Raw genomic sequence first — 18249 nt, forward strand, 5'->3', positions numbered from 1 at the left:
GGGCCTAAGAAAGTGGGAGTTTGTTCTAAATAGGATGCCAACAGAATGTGGAAGGGGGCAATTCTATGATTAGGTATCTCAATAAATTTTATCTATAGGGAAGGGAAAATAGCCTAAGGCTAAAGTTATATTTGGTAAAGAAGTAGAAGTCACTCATTTTGGCCAAGAGGTGGGGTACTTGGTACTTTGTGAGTGGCACAGTGTTTAGACAAAATTATGAAATGACCTTGTTTTGTCTCAATTTATTATGGTCTCAGAGTAACCTTGTCTGAGGTTGGTATTCTGTGTTTATGTCTAAATAGGAGAATAACATGACATAGCTGTGAGTGCCAAACCAGCTTCTGAATGTCTATGGCTGCTCTTTTTTTCTTTCTCAAAATTTTGCCTTTATTTTTAAGTGTCTAATAAGGCTGAGGTTAGTTAACTGGAATGCGTTTAGAAAGGAGAAATGCAAGCAACAAGAGAATGATCGAATCACTTAGATATTTGGTTCCATAATAGATGTTAACATGGTACTTTTCACTAATGAAGGGCTAAATAGGGACAGAACATCACAGAAAGGGTTATAATAAAAATAGGTTTTTTTAAAGAATAGTTTTAGACAGTTATAGGTCAAATATAAGGAAAACCTTTGTGACCCCAATCAGCTCATTGGCAGTATTCAGCGTTCTCACAAAATGCTTAAAATTAGGATTGAGGGCCACTTGCTTGGCTTAGTTGGTAGAGCATGCAACTCTTGATTGGGTCATAAGTTCAAGCCCCACATTGGGCCTAAAGCTTACTAAAAAAATAGAATTGAATTTAAATCCTATTAAAATCCTTTAAAGCCAATAGCTCAATACAAGCTGGTTGTTGTTTTTAACAAACATAAAGGGACCTTAGAAATGAGGTAAAAACTGGGGCCCAGAGAAGTATAGTAACTTAGGTGCATTATTTGCTAAACCTGAATCTAAACCTTGAGTAGTATAATATTGTATTATTGTGGTCTACCATTTATGGATCACTTACTATGTGCTTAGTGCTTCACTTATAGTACTGTGGTTAATCCTCACAGGGGAGGATTCACAGGCCCTGTGAAAATTAAATAGTCTTATTATCATCATCATTGTTTTACTAGTAAACAAAGAGAGGCTCAGAAAGATGGAGTGCTTGCCCAAGGTCACACAGCTGGTAACTGGCAGGAGCTAGAATCAAATCTAGGTGGTTTCCATCCAAAGCCTATACTCTTAATCACAGAGCATTGTGGCTACCTTAATGATAGAAAAAACAGCACTTTTGAGTCAAAATAACAGAGTTAAAATTCTGATTCTTCTACTCCATAGTTATGTCACTCTGGTCTAATTACTTACCTTCTCTGAACCTCAATTTTCTCACCTGTGAAATGAGAATCATACTTAACCATGGTTGGTTGCTGTGAAATGCCTGCTTAGTCTGTGTAGACACTTGAAATCATGTTCATTCTGATTGTTTTCTTTCTTCCCTCTGCATTCCAGCTCGGTTCTCCTTTCATTGGACCCTGCTGCCTTGTTCTTGATATAACATTAAACTCAGCATCTAATGTGACCTCATTTATGGCCCTTCAAATTCTAGTGGTTTCTGTGTGTATGAATGTGTGTGTATAAAATACCATGATTTCACCCATTTTGAATTTGATTAAGTTGCCATTCAGATAGGTTGGAACTTATTCTAGGTCCCTGAATTTCTAGAAATATTTTGTTTTAATTTGTTTATTTTTAAGTAAATTATTCATGGTCCCTCATCTGTGGCAGAAATAGGACTGGATATAGCCTGTCTTCCAGGATCCCAATCCAGAGATCTCTCTGAAAGCTAAAATCAGGTCTACCATTTCTTTAGCACTTATTAGGAGCCAGCCTGATCTATGTCACACAGATTGATTTTTATATATCTCACAACAACCTATCTTCACTTTACAAATGAGGAAACTGAGGCACAGAGAAGGGAAGTTATTTGCCCAAGGTCACACTACGAGCAGATGGCTAAAACAGAACTAGAACCAGGAAGTCTAACCCTAAAGTCTGTCTTAATCTGGATGGCATTATACACTGTCTCCCAAGAAGAAACAAAGATCTTGATTAATGTTCACTGACCTCAGATGGTGCCAGGCGAGACTGTAGAGCTTTTGTTATATTCTTTTCTCTTCTCAACTCATTGTAAGTGGGTGGTGGTCCCTACTCCTTTAGTGAAATTGTCCTTGGCAAGGTTACAAGTGAACTCTAGGTTGCCAACTGCATTCAGTACTTCTTTATCCTCATTTTATTCAAAAAACTTCCAAATGTTATGAACTGAATGTTTGTGTTCCCTCAAAATTCATATGTTGAAATCCTAACCCCCAATATGATGACATTAGGATGTGGGATCTTCGGAAGATGATTAAGTCATGAGGGTGAAGCCCTCATGAATGAGATTGGTGCCCTCATAAAAGAGGCCCCAGAGAAATTTCTTGCCCCCTCCACCATGTAAGGATAAATGGAGAAAATGGCCATGTGCAACCTGGAAGAGGGTTCTCACCAGAACCCAACCATGCTGGCACCCTCATCGTGGATTTCTATCCCCAAAACTGAGAAATAAATTTCTATTGTTTATAAAGCATGCAGTCTATGGTATTCTATTTTAGCAGCCCAAACTGACTATGACACCAACATTCAACAGAGTTAGTAATTTCATTCTTAAACTACTTTTTTTCTCTTAGGCTTAATAACACTGAAACCTCATAGTGTTCCTTTTATCTCACTGGCTGCTCCTTCACATTGTCTTATGCTGGCTGACTTCATTGTTTTTCCCTCAGACTCCAAACTTTGGAGTGTTTAGCGCTCAGTCTTCAGATATTTCCCCAATCTCATCCAGTTCTTGCACTTTAACCACCATCCACTTATATACTAATTACTCCCAAGTAAACAACTGTATCCTGAGCTCCATAATTGTATATTCAACTGCCTACTTGAACTTTCCACTAGGGTGTCTCATAGGCTTCTCTAATTTAGCATTTCCAAAATAAAATCTTGATCTTCTCACCACCACAAACCTGCTCCTCCTGCAGTCTTCCTCATCCTGGTTAATGATGACTTCATCTTTTCATGTGCTTAGATTAAAACCCTAGAAGTAATCCTTGATATCTCCTTTTCCCTCTCAGTCTACATGAAATCCATCATCAAGTCCTCTCAGCCCCATCTCTAAAATGTATCCTAAATCTGTCCACTCCTCACCATCCACAGTGAGAAATCTTAGGAATCACTGATAAGAAAAATAGGAAAAGAAGGAGCATTTGTATTTTCCCTAATCAGAGGACAGCACATTTTTTGTTTTGTTTTATTTTTTTTTGAGGACAGCACATTTTTTTTTTGCACCCGTGGCAAATGAGTCAGTGGTGGGGAATGAAAAGCATCATAGTGACTACTGCCATTAATCAGAACTGAAGTCCACAGTGTGATAGGCTCACTATTTGCTTCTTTATTTACTTATTCAGAGGAAGATTTTATTTTTTTTTTTCAACGTTTTTTAATTTATTTTTGGGACAGAGAGAGACAGAGCATGAAGGGGGGAGGGGCAGAGAGAGAGGGAGACACAGAATTGGAAACAGGCTCCAGGCTCCGAGCCATCAGCCCAGAGCCTGACGCGGGGCTCGAACTCACGGACCGCGAGATCGTGACCTGGCTGAAGTCGGACGCTTAACCGACTGCGCCACCCAGGCGCCCCTTCAGAGGAAGATTTTAAAAACTCCTCAAGAGCATCACACACGTTGCCTCCTTTTTAAAATTTTTTTTTAACGTTTATTTATTTTTGAGACAGGACGAGACAGAGCATGAACGGAAGAGGGTCAGAGAGAGAGGGAGACACAGAATTGGAAACAGGCTCCAGGCTCTGAGCTGTCAGCACAGAGCCCGACGTGGGGCTCAAACTCACGGACCGCGAGATCATGACCTGAGCCAAAGTCAGACTCTTAACTGACTGAGCCACCCAGGCGCCCCGCCTCCTTTTTTTTTTTTTTTTTTAATTTTAGAGAGAGAGAGTGAGAGGGAGCAAGCACAAGTGGAAGAGAAGGGCAGAGGGAGAGTGAGAGAGAAAGAGAGAGAGAAAAAAAGAGAGAGAGAAGAGGAGGGGCAGAAAGATGGAGATGAAAATCAAGCAGGCTCTGCGCTGTCAGTGCTGAGCCCAGTGCAGGGCTCGATGTCATGAACTGTGAGATCATAACAGCTAAAATCAAGAATTAGATGCTTAATCAACTGAGCCACCCAGGTGCCCCAAAGCCTGGAGTTTTAAAAGTGGGCTTGGCAGGGATAGAGCCTAGAGGGCACTGAATTACTCCTGGAGAGAAGGCAGGCAAACATCCCAGAGCAGACAGTAAGGAAACAGCAATCTGAAAAGCACCTGGGGCACATAGTGGGGAGACTATTTGCTCTTCTCAGAACCCATCCCTGGAAGGCAGTGTTCAAGGAGACTCTTCTCCAGGAACAAAGAAGGTGCCTGTCACCATTTCCCTCCCACATGCCTCAGCATAAACACAGAGTCACCAGGGTTAAGCAGCTTAGTGCAGACACTGGCTACCTAACTTGCTTACAACAAACCCTATCCCTCTGCCCTCTGAGGAAACTGCCCTTCTCAATCACACTTGCCTCAGTCCCAGTGAGTTCGACACTTCCTCCAGAAGACCAGCACAAACCCCTGTCCCCACGTCTCCAAAAAGGAGAGTTTTACAGGTTCTCTGTTCTACTGGAGGTGGTGACAGGTCTTATTTCACAAGCAGACCAGAGCACACCTAGTTAAAACTCACAACATTCAGGACAGGGATCAAACACTGCCCACAGCATGCAGGGACAGCCTTTGTAGATGACTGACCTGAAGGACAGAGCAGACAAAACACAACAGCAGAGCACATGCAGCACACACTGAAGACACTCACTGAAGTGCTAGGCCCTGGGCACTACATAATCTTTTCTTCATAATGCCATTACTTTCAGGAGCAGGAAACATAAATGGGTTTTCTAACACAGAGAAGATGGCACAGACTTAGACAAAATGCCAAGACAGAGGAATTTATTCCAAATAAAAGAACAAGTCAGAAATCTAAGCAAAACAAATATAAACAAAATTCCTAATGAATAATTTAAAGTGACAGTCATAAGGATACACACTGGGCTTGAGAAAAGAATATAAGACATCAGTGAGACCTGCACACAGAGAATACAATGAAAAATTATATGCCAACAAACTGGACAACCTGGAAGAAATGAACAAATTCCTAAGCACCCACACACTTCCAAAACCCAAACAGGAAGAAATAGAAAACTTAAACAGACCCTTAACCAGTGAAGAAATTGAATCTGTTATCAAATATCTCCCAACAAATGAGAGTCCAGGACCAGATGGCTTCCCTGGAGAATTCTACCAGACGTTTAAAGCAGAGATAATACCTATCCTTCTCAAGCTGTTCCAAAACATAGAAAGGGAAGGAAAGCTTCCAGACTCATTCTATGAAGCCAGTATTACTTTGATTCCTAAAGCGGACAGAGACCCAGTAAAAAAAGAGAACTACAGACCAATATCCCTGATGAATGTGGATACAAAAATTCTCAATAAGATACTAGGAAATCGAATCCAACAGCATACAAAAAGAATTATTCACCATGATCAAGTGGGATTCATTCCTGGGATGCAGGGCTGGTTCAACATTCACAAATCAATCAATGTGATACATCACATTAATAAAAGAAAAGATAAGAGCCATATGATCCTGTCAATTGATGCAGAAAAAGCATTTGACAAAATTCAGCATCCTTTCTTAATAAAAACCCTCGAGAAAGTCGGGATAGAAGGAACATACTTAAATATCAAAAAGTTATTTATGAAAAACCCACAGCTAATATCATCCTCAATGGGGAAAAACTGAGAGCTTTCCCCCTGAGATCAGGAACACGACAGGGATGTCCACTCTCACCCCTGTTGTTTAACATAGTGTTGGAAGTGCTAGCATCAGCAATCAGACAACAAAAGGAAATCAAAGACATCTAAATGGGCAAAGGTGAAGTCAAGCTTTCACTTTTTGCAGATGACATGATATTTTACATAGAAAACCCGATAGACTCCACCAGAAGTCTGCTAGAACTGATACATGAATTCAGCAAAGTCGCAGGATACAAAATCAATGTACAGAAATCAGTTGCATTCTTATGCACTAATAATGAAGCAACAGGAAGGCAAATAAAGAAACTGATCCCATTCACAATTTCACCAAGAAGCATAAAATACCTAGGAATAAACCTAACCAAAGATGTAAAAGATCTGTATGCTGAAAACTATAGAAAGCTTATGAAGGAAATTGAAGAAGATACAAAGAAATGGAAAAACATTCCGTGCTCATTGATTGGAAGAATAAATATTGTTAAAATGTCAATACTACCCAAAGCAATCTATACATTCAATGCAATCCCAATCAAAATTGCACCAGCATTCTTCTCGAAGCTAGAACAAGCAATCCTAAAATTTGTATGGACCCACAAAAGGCCCTGAATAGCCAAAGTAATTTTGAAAAAGACCAAAGCAGGAGGCATCACAATCCCAAGCTTTACCCTCCACTACAAAGCTGTAATCATCAAGACAGCATGGTATTGGCACAAAAACAGACACATAGACCAATGGAATAGAATAGAAACCCCAGAATTAGACCCACAAAAGTATGGCCAACTACTCTTTGACAAAGCAGGAAAGAATATCCAATAGAAAAAAGATAGTCTCTTTAACCAATGGTGCTGGGAAAACTGGACAGCAACATGCAGAAGGATGAAACTAGACCACTCTCTTACACCATTCACAAAAACAAACTCAAAATGGATAAAGGACCTGAATGTGAGACAGGAAACCATCAAAACCCTAGAGGAGAAAGCATGAAAAAACCTCTCTGACCTCAGCCACAGCAATTTCTTACTTGACACATCCCCAAAGGCAAGGGAATTAAAAGCAAAAATGAATTACTGGGACCTCATGAAGATAAAAAGCTTCTGCACTGCAAAGGAAACAATCCACAAAACTAAAAGGCAACCAACGGAATGGGAAAAGATATTTTCAAATGACATATCGGACAAAGGGCTAGTATCCAAAATCTATAAAGAGCTCACCAAACTCCACACCTGAAAAACAAATAATCCAGTGAAGAAATGGGCAGAAGACATGAATAAACACTTCTCTAAAGAAGACATCCGGATGGCCAACAGGCACATGAAAAGATGTTCAACGTCGCTCCTCATCAGGGAAATACAAATCAAAACCACACTCAGATACCACCTCATGCCAGTCAGAGTGGCTAAAATGAACAAATCAGGAGACTTTAGATGCTGGCGAGGATGTAGAGAAACGGGAAACCTCTTGCATTGTTTGTGGGAATGCAAACTGGTGCAGCCGCTCTGGAAAACAGTGTAGAAGTTCCTAAAAAAATTAAAAATTGACCTACCCTATGACCCAGCAATAGCACTGCTAGGAATTTACCCAAGGGATACAGGAGTACTGATGCATAGGGGCACTTGTACCCCAATGTTTATAGCAGCACTCTCAACAATAGCCAAATTATGGAAAGAGCCTAAATGTCCATCAACTGATGAATGGGTAAAGAAATTGTGGTTTATACACACAATGGAGTACTACATGGCAATGAGAAAGAATGAAATATGACCTATGTACCAACGTGGATGGAACTGGACAGTGTTATGCTAAGTGAAATAAGCCATACAGAGAAAGACAGATACCATATGTTTTCACTCTTGTGGATCCTGAGAAACTTAACAGAAGACCTTGAGGGAGGGGAAGGAAAAACAATATTAGAGAGGGAGGGAGCCAAAAAATAAGAGACTCTTAAAAACTGAGAACAGACTGAGGGTTGATGGTGGATGGGGGGGTAGGTGATGGGTATTGAGGAGGGCACCTGTTGGGATGAGCACTGGGTGTTGTATGGAAACCAACCTGACAATAAATTTCATATTAAAAAATAAAAATAAAAAAGTACATAGAAACAAATGAAAAAGAAAACGCAATAGTCCAAGACTTTTGGAATAAAGGAAAAGTGGTCCAAAGAGGGGAATATATAGCAATATAGGCCTACCACAACAAGCAAGAAAAATCGGGGCGCCTGGGTGGCTCAGTTGGTTGGGTGACTGACTTCGGCTCAGATCATGATCTCACAGTTTTTGAGTTTGAGCCTCGCGTCGGGCTCTGTGCTGACACCTCAGAGCCTGGAGCCTGCTTCAGATTCTCCCTCTCTCTACCCCTTCCCTGCTCACGTTCTGTGTCTCTCTGTCTCTCAATAATAAATAAACGTTAAAAAAATTTAAGAAGCAAGAAAAATCTCAATAAAGCCAACCTAACCTTACACCTAAAGGAGCTAGAAAAAGAACAACAAATGAAGCCAGCATAAGGAAGTAAATAATAAATATTAGAGCAGAAATTAATGATCCAGAAACTGAAAAAACAGTAGAACAGATCTATGAAATGAGAAGCTGGTTCATTAAAAATTTTAACAAAATTGATAACCCTCTACCCAGAATTATCAAAAAGAAAAGAGAAAGAATCCACATAAATAAAATCACAAATGAGAGAGGAGAAATAACAACCAACACCATAGAAATGCAAACAATTAGAAGAGAATATTATGAAAAACTATATACCAACAAATTGGACAACCTGGAAGAAATGGATACATTCCTATAAACATATAAATTACCAAAGCTGAAATAGGGAGAAATAAAAAATCTGAACATACCTAACCAGCAAATAAATTGAATCAGTAGTCAAGAAATTCCCAAGAAACAGAAGTTCAGGGCCTGATAGCTTCACAGATGAATTCAACCAAACATTTAAAGAAGAGTTAATACCTATTGTTCTCAAATGATTCCAAAAAAATATAAAATGAAGGGAAAGTTCCAGATTCATTCCAAAAGGCCAGCATTACCCTGATACCAAAACCAGATAAAGACACCATTAAAAAGGAGAAGTATAGGCCAACATCCCTGATGAGCATGGATGCAAAAATTCTCAACAAAATACTAGAAAACTGAATCCAACAATATATTTAAAAGTTATTCACCAGAATAAAGTGGGATTTATTCCTGGGTTGCAAGAGTGGCTCAATATTTGCAAATAAATCAACACAATATGCCACATTAATAAAAGAAAGGACACGTACCATATGATCATTTTGATAGATACAGAAAAAGCATTTGACAAAGTACAACATTCATTCATGATAAAACCCCTTAACAAAGTAGGTTTAGAGGAAACATATTTCAATATAATAAAGGCTATATATTAAAAATCCCCAGGGAACATCTTACTCAATGCAGAAACACTGAGAGCTTTTCCTCTACAGTCAGGAAAAAGACAGGGATGTCCACTCTCACCACTTTTATTTAATATAGTACTAGAAGTTCTAGCCTCAGCAATCAGACAACACAAAGAAATAAAAGCATCCAAATTGATAAGGAAGAAGTAAACCTTTAACTATTTGAAGATGACATGATACTATATGCAGAAAACACTAAAGACTCCACCAAAAAACTGCTAAAACTGATAAACGAATTCAGTAAATTCATAGGATACAATATCAAAGTACAGAAACCTGTTGCATTTCTATACACCAATAATGAAGCAGCAGGAAGAGAAATTCAGTAATCAATCCCACGTACAACTGCACCAAAAACAATAAGATCCTTAGGAATAAACCTAACCAAACAGGTAAAATATCTGTACTCTGAAAACTATAAACCACTGATGAAAGAAATTTAAGAGGAAACAAAGAAATGGAAAGACGTTCAATGCTCATAAATTGGATAGATTGGAAGAACAAATATTGTTAAAATGTCTATATTACCCAAAGCACTCTATACATTTAATGCAATACCTATCAAAATACCAACAGCACAGGGGCGCCTGGGTGGCTCAGTCGGTTAAGCATCTGACTCTTGATTTTGGCTCAGGTCATGATCTCACACTTTGTGACCAAGGCCCATGTCAGGCTCTTTGCTGACAGCATGGATCTCTTGAGATTCTCTCCCCCTCTCTGTCTCTGCTCCTCCTCTACTTGTGTTCATGAGAGTGCACACTCTTTCTCTCAAAATAAATAAGTAAACATTGAAAAAGAATACTAATAGCACTTTTCACAGAATCAGAGTATACAATCTTAAAGTTTGTGTGGAACCACAAAAGACCTCGAATAGCCAAAGCCATCTTAAAAAAGAAAAGCAAAGTTGGAAGCATCACAATTTCAGACTTTATATTATATTAGAAAGCTGTAGTAATCGAAAGAATATGGCACTGGCACAAAAGTAGACACAGAGATCAATGGAACAGAATAGAAAACCCAGAAATGAACCCACAACTATATGGTCAATTAATCTTCAACAAAGCAGGGAAGAATATGCAATGGGAAAAATATAGCCTCTTCAACAAATGGTGCTGGGAAAACTGGACAGCAACATGCAAAAGAAGGAAACTGGACTACTCTTTTACACCATATGCAAAAATAAATTCAAAATGGATTCATGACTGGGGTGCTTGGGTGGCTTGGTCAGTTGAGCATCCGACTTCAGCTCAGGTCATGATCTCATGGCTTGTGAGTTTGAGCCCCATATCGGGTTCTGTGCTGACTGTGGGGCCTGCTTGGGATTCTCTCTCTCTCTCCCCCCCCCTCTGTGCCCCTCCCCCCAAAATAAATAAATAAATAAATAAATAAACAAACTAGAAAATGTATTAATGACCTAAATGGGAAACATGAAACCATAAACAGCCTAGAAGAGAACACAAGCAGTAATTTCTTTGACATAGGCCCTAGCAACTTCTTTCTAGATACATCTCCTGAGACAAGGGAAATAAAAGCAAAAATAAACTATTGGGACTACATGAAAGTAAAAAGCTTCTTCACCACAGAGGAAACAGTCAACAAAACTGAAAGGCAACTTATGGAATGGGAGAAGATATTTGCAAATGACATCTAATAAAGGAGTAATATCCAATATATATAAAGAGCTTATAAAACTCAACGCCCAAAAAACTAATATTCCAATTTAAAAAAGGGAGAGGACATGAATAGACACTTTTCCAAAGAAGGAATACAATGGCAACAGACACATGAAAAGATGCTCAACATCACTTATCATCAGGGCAATGCAAATCAAAATTACAATGAGATATCACTTCGCAGATATCACTGTCAGAATAGCTAAAATCAACAATATAAGAAAGAACGTGGGGAGCTTGGGTGGTTCCCTCGGTTGAGCATCTGACTTCAGCTCAGGTCATGATCTTGTGGTTCGTAAGTTGAGCCCCACATTGGGCTCACTGCTGTCAGTGCAGAACCCGCTTCAGATCTTCTGTCCCCTTTATCTCTACCCCTCTCCCTACTCGCACTCTCTCTCAAAAATTAAATAAACATTAAAAAGAAGAAACAGCAAGTGTTAGCAATGATGTGGAGAAAGGTGAACCCTCTTGCACTGTTGGTGGGAATGCAAACTGATGCGGCTCTCTGGAAAACAGTATAGAGGTACTTCATTGAAAATAGAACTGCCTTACAATCCAGTGATTACACTACTAGGTATTTACCCAAATAAAACAAAAATACTAATTCAAAGGGACACATGCACCCCAATGTTTATAGCAGCATTATCTTCAATAGCCACATTGTTGAAATAGCCTAAGTGTCCATTGATTGATGAATGGATAAAGAAGATGTGGTGTGTATATACAATGGAATATAACTCAGCCACAAAACAGAATGAAATCTTGCCACTTGCAATGACATGGGTGGAGTCAGTATGTATTATGATAAGTGAAATATATCAGTCATAGAAAGACAAATACCACATGATTTCACTCATATATGGAATTTAAGAAACAAAACAAATGAGCAAAGGGACAAAAAAGGAGAGGCAAACAGAGAAAAAGACCCTTAACTACAGAGCACAAACTGATGGTCACTAGAATGGAGGTGGGTGAAGGCATGGGTGAAATAAGTGATGGGGATTAAGGAGTGCACTTGTTGTGATGAGCACTGGGTATTGTATGGAATTGTTGAATCACTATACTGTACACCTGAAACTAATATTACGCTGTATGCTAACTGGAATTTAAATTAAAACTTAAAATAATTACTATTTTCAAATAATTATATCTTTCATTTGTTATGCAAAAAATAAGGCCAGTTCTTGGTGGTAGGTGGAGGAAAAGAAAAAGAAAATAAATCAAAATTGTGAAATTAAAACAAATAAAGGGTTGCCTGGGTGGCTCGGTTGAGTGGCCAACTTGATTTCAGCCCAAGTCATGATACCAGGGTCATGGGCTCCGTGCCGGGCATAGAGCTTGCTTGAAATTCTCTCTCTCCCCTCCTGCCCCTCTCCCCTGCTTGTGTGCCTTTCACTCTAAAATAAAAAATATAGTATCCAAGGGATACAGGAGTACTGATGCATAGGGGCACTTGTACCCCAATGTTTACAGCAGCACTCTCAACAATAGCTAAATTATGGAAAGAGCCTAAATGTCCATCAACTGATGAATGGGTAAAGAAATTGTGGTTTATATACACAATGGAATACTACGTGGCAATGAGAAAGAATGAAATATGGCCTTTTGTAGCAACGTGGATGGAACTGGAGAGTGTGATGCTAAGTGAAATAAGCCATACAGAGAAAGACAGATACCATATGGTTTCACTCTTATGTGGATCCTGAGAAACGTAACAGAAACCCATGGGGGAGGGGAAGGAAAAAAAAAAAGAGGTTAGAGTGGGAGAGAGCCAAAGCATAAGAGACTGTTAAAAACTGAGAACAAACTGAGGGTTGATGTGGGTGGGAGGGAGGGGAGGGTGGGTGATGGGTATTGAGGAAGGCACCTTTTGGGATGAGCACTGGGTGTTGTATGGAAACCAATTTGACAATAAATTTCATATATTAAAAAAAATAAAATAAAATAAAAAATATAAATTTAAAACAAACATTAAAAATCCTCTAATTCTATTCAAAGTAATTTAAACCCATGATATATGAAAATAATTATAGGGGCATCTGGGTGGCTCAGTCAGTTAAGGATCCAACTCTTGATTTTGGCTCAGGTCACAATCTCCCAGTTCGTGAGATAAAGCCCTGCACTGGGCTCTGTGCTGACAGTGTGAAGCCTGCTTGGAGTTCTCTCTCTTCTTCTCTCTCTGCCCCTCCACTGCTTGTACTCTTTCTCCATCTTAAAATAAATAAATAAACATAAAAAATAATGATAATCATTACCAAGTGGAATTTATTCCAGCTATGCAAGTCTGGTTCAACATTAGAAAATCAATTAGTATATTCTATTGTATAAACGAGTAAAGAAAAAAGTCTTATGATCATATCAATTGGCATAGAAAAAGCATTTGACAATATCCAATGCCCACTTATGAGAAAATCCTAACTAAATTAGGACTAAATCAGAATTCTCAACTTGATAAAAAGTACCTACAGGGGCATTTGGCTGGCTCAGTCAGCATTGCATGTGACTCTTGATCTTGGGGTCATGAGTTTGAACCCCACATTAGGGAATAGATTATACTTAAAATTAAAAAAAATATTTAAAAGAGCACCTACAAAAAACCCCTCTATTTTATAAATGACATAATTTCCTATTTAGAAAACCACAAAATATCTACAAAAACCCCCTCCAAACTATAACTAATAGGTGAGTTCAGCAAGGTTGCAGGATATAAGATCAACACACAAAAATAGTCACATTTCTACGTACTAAAGATATTCATGCAGAAATGAAGATTAAAAATACAATACCACTTACAGACATTCCAAAGATTTCAAGACCCATGACCTTTGTTTGGTTCACTGAATTATGTAAGAATCTCACACGGGGGCACCTGGATGGCTCAGTCAGTTAAGCATCCAAATTTTGGTTTTAGCTCAGGTCATGATCTGACAGCTCATAAGATGGAGCCCCACATTGGGCTCTAGAACGAGAGTGCAGAGCCTGCTTTGGATTCTTTCTCTCTCCCTCTCTCTCTCTCTGCCCCTCTCCCTCCCCCCCTCAAAATATGTAAACTTAAAAAAACCTCACACCATCTCTGGACCTAAGGAAAATGCACATCAACCATATTGTTAATGTATTTAATTGCATTGAGAATAGCAAATAAAATTAATCTTTGCAAATAATTGTTTCTCACTTTCATTTATCAAGCAAAAAAATAAGGGTCAGTTCTTGGGGAAAGGGGTCTATAAAAGAAGAAGGAAATTATATAGCTACAGTAACCAACACTGTGTGGTATTGACAGAGGGATATATATAGATCAATGGAACAAAGTAGAGAACCCAAAAATAGAGCCACACAAATATGCCCAACTGATTTTTGACAAAGGAAAAAAATACATTCAATGGAGGAATGATTGTCTTTCAATAAATAGTGTTGGAGCAAATAGACATCCATATTCAAAAATATGAACCTTGACTTAAACATCACATCTTATTTGATAATGAGCTGAAGATAGATCACAGATTTAAACATAAAACATTAAACTATAGCAGTTTTTGTAAAAATAGGAGAAAATCTTTGGCATCTACAGTTAACCAGAGTTCTTAGACTTGAGACCAAAAGCACAATTCACAAAAGAATAATTTGATAAATTAGAACCACCAGAATTAAAATTTTTTTGCTCTGCAAAACTATCTGTTAAGAATATGAAAAGACATGGGTGCCTGGATGGCTCAGTCAGAAAAGTATGTGATTCTTGATCTCGGGGTAGTAAGTTCAAGCTTCAGATTGGGTGTAGAGATTACTTAAACAAACAAACAAATTTAAAAATAATATGAAAAGAAAATACAGAGACTGGAAGAAAATACTTGTCATCTACATATTCAGCAAAAGACTGTTATGTAGAATACAATAAGGAGCTCTCCAAACTGAAATGGGGAGGCATTTCGCTTAAGAGCATATAGAGATGGCAAAGAAGCATGTGAAAAGATGCTCAACATCAGTAGCCATTAGGGGAATACAAATTAAAACCACAATGAGATTTCACTGCATACCCATTAGAAAGAATGTTTAAAAATATAACAGTGATAATACCAAATGCTGGTGAGGATCAGAGAAGCTGGACCACTCATACTCCTGCTGCAAATGTGAAATGGTATAACCACCCTGGAAAAGAGTTTGTAGTTTTTTCAAAGAAACTAAATATGCAGTTACCATATGACCCATTAATTGCCCTTCTGGGCCTTTATCCCAGAGGAATGAAAACTTATGTTCACACATGTACCTGAATGTTCATATCAATCTTATTTGTAATAGTCAAAAAGTAGAATCAACCCAGATGTCCTTCACCATGTCAGTGATTACGTTCACTGTGGGATATCCATATTGCTAAATACTATTCAGCAATGAAAAGGAATGAACTATTACTATAAGCTCTAGTCATAGCAATCAGACAAGAAAAAGTAATAAGACACATCCAGATTTGTAAAGAAGTCAAACTGTCACTATTTGCAGATGACATAATATTATACATAGAAAACCTTAAAAACTCCACCAAAAAACTACTAGAACTGATAAACGAATTCAGTAAAGTTTCAGGATACAAAATTGATACTCAGATATCGGTACTGTTTCTATACACTAATAATGAAGAATCAGAAAGAGAGATTAAGAAAGTGATTCTATTTACAATTGCATCAAAAAGAATAAGATACCTAGGAATAAACTCAACCAAGGAGGTGAAAGACTCATATTCTGAAAACTATAAAACATTGATGAAAGAAATTGAAGATGACACAAACAAATGGAAAGATATCCCATGCTCACGGATTTGAAGAACAAATATTATTAATTTCCATACTACCCAAAGCAATCTGCAGTTTCAATGCAATCCCAATTATCAAAATACCAACAGCATTTTTCACAAATCTAGAACAAATAATACTAAAATTTGTAAAGAATCACAAAAGATCCCGAATTGCCAAAGCAATCTTGACAAAGAAAAGCAAAGGTGGAAGGTATAACAATTCCATATTTCAAGATATACTACTACAAAGCTGTACTAATCAAAACAGTATTGTACTGGCACAAAAGTAGACACATAGATCAATAGAACAGAATAGAGAACCCAGAAATGAACTCATGCCTATATGGTTAACTAAACTACAACAAAGGAGGCAAGAATATACAATGGGAAAAAGATAGTCTGTTCAATAAATGGTGGGGTGCGATGGGGGGCACCTGGGTGGCTCAGTTGGTTAAGCATCCAACTTCGGCTCAGGCCATGATCTCACAGCTCATAAGTTTGAGCCCTGCATTGGGCTTTGTGCTGCAGCTTAGAGCCTGGAGCCCCTTCGGATTCTGTGTTTCCCTCTCTCTCTGACCTTACCCTGCTAGCTCTCTCTCTCTCTAAAAAATAAATAAGCACTTAAAAAAAACAATGGGTATTGATTTTTGCCTAATGATTCTTTGGCATCTCTGAAAATGATATGAAAACTGGATAGCTACATGCAAAAGAATGAAACTGGACTACTTTCTTACACTGTACACAAATGTAAGCTCAAAATGGAGTAAGGACCTCAATGTGAGACCTGAAATCATAAAAATCCATAAGAGAACATAGGCAGTAATTTCCTTGACATCAGCTGTAGCAACATTTTTCTGGAGATGTCTCCTAAGGAAAGGAAAACAGAAGCGAAAATAAACTATGGACTACACCAAAATAAAAAGCTTTTGCACAGCAAAAGGAAAAAAAGGAAAAGTCGACCTACCTAATGGGAGAAGATATTTGCAAGTGATATATCTGATAAGGAATTAATATCCAAAATATATAAAGAATTTACACAGCTCAAAAAGTGAAACAATCTGGTTAAAAAATGGACAGAAGACTTGATTAAACTTTTTTTTTTTAAAGAAGACATACAGATGGTCAAAAGACACATGAAAAGATGCTCATCACTAATCATCAGGGAAATGTAAATCAATTTCACAGTGAGATATCCTTTCAGACCTGTCAGAATGGCTAAAAATCAAAGGATGTGGAGAAAAAGGAACTCTCATACAATGTTGGTGGGAATGCAAATTGGTACAGCCATCATGGAAAACAGTATGGAATTTCCTCAAAAATTTAAAAATAGAAATATCAAATGATCCACTATTTCCACTCCTGGATATTTACTGAAAGAAAATTAAAACACTAATGCAAATTATATGCATTGTTTATTCTATGCATTGTTATCCTATGTTTATAGCAGCATTATTTACAATAGCCAAGATATGGAAGCAACCTAAGTGTCTATCAATAGAGGAATGGATAAAGAAGATGTGGTACAGTGTGTGTGTGTGTGTGTGTGTGTGTGTGTATCAGATAGATAGATAGATATGATGGAATTTTATGCAGCCATAAAAAACATAAAAAATGATGAGATTGTGCCATTAGAGACATGGATGGACCTAGAGGGTATGACGCTAAGTGAAGTAAGTCAGACTGAAAAAGACAAATACCATATGATTTCACTCATATGTGAAATCTGAAAAAGAAAACAAATGAATAAATAAATAAATAAACAAACAAAAAGTAGAATCAGATCTATAAATACAGAGAACAAACTGATGGTTCCCAGAGGGGAAAGGGTGAATGATGGGCAAAATGGTTGAAGGGGTATGGGAGACACAGGCTTCCAATTATGGACTAAAGAAGTCACAGGAATAAAAGGCATAGGGAATCTACTCAACAATATTGTAATAGCATTGTATGGTGACAGATGGTGGCTACACTTGAGCATAGTGTAACATATAAAGAAGTTGAATCACTCTGTTGTACACCTGAAACTAATGTAACATTGTGTGTCAACTATATTCAAATAAGAAATTTCTTAAAAAGGAAAAGGTTGAAGTATTGATACATACAACAATTTGGATTAATCTGTAGGGAATTACAGTGAGTAAAAAAAGTCAATCCACAAAGGCTACATACTGTATGATTTGATCAATATAACATTTTTGAAATGATGACATTTTATAATTGGAGGACAGATTAGTTGTTGCCAAGGTGGGGTTGGGGAGGGGAAGAGTTGGGAGGTGGAGGTGGCTATAAAACAACATGAGGTAATGGAACTGTTTTGTATCTTGACTGGGGTGGTAGACACAGGAACCTATACAAGTAATAAGATTGTATAAAATTTAATACACACACACACAACTATTAGCAAAACTGAGAAAATCTGAATGAAATCAGTGGATAATATTGATCTCAAC

Source organism: Neofelis nebulosa, chromosome X (assembly GCF_028018385.1).
Source record: "Neofelis nebulosa isolate mNeoNeb1 chromosome X, mNeoNeb1.pri, whole genome shotgun sequence".
In the NCBI taxonomy this organism is placed as follows: domain Eukaryota; kingdom Metazoa; phylum Chordata; class Mammalia; order Carnivora; family Felidae; genus Neofelis; species Neofelis nebulosa.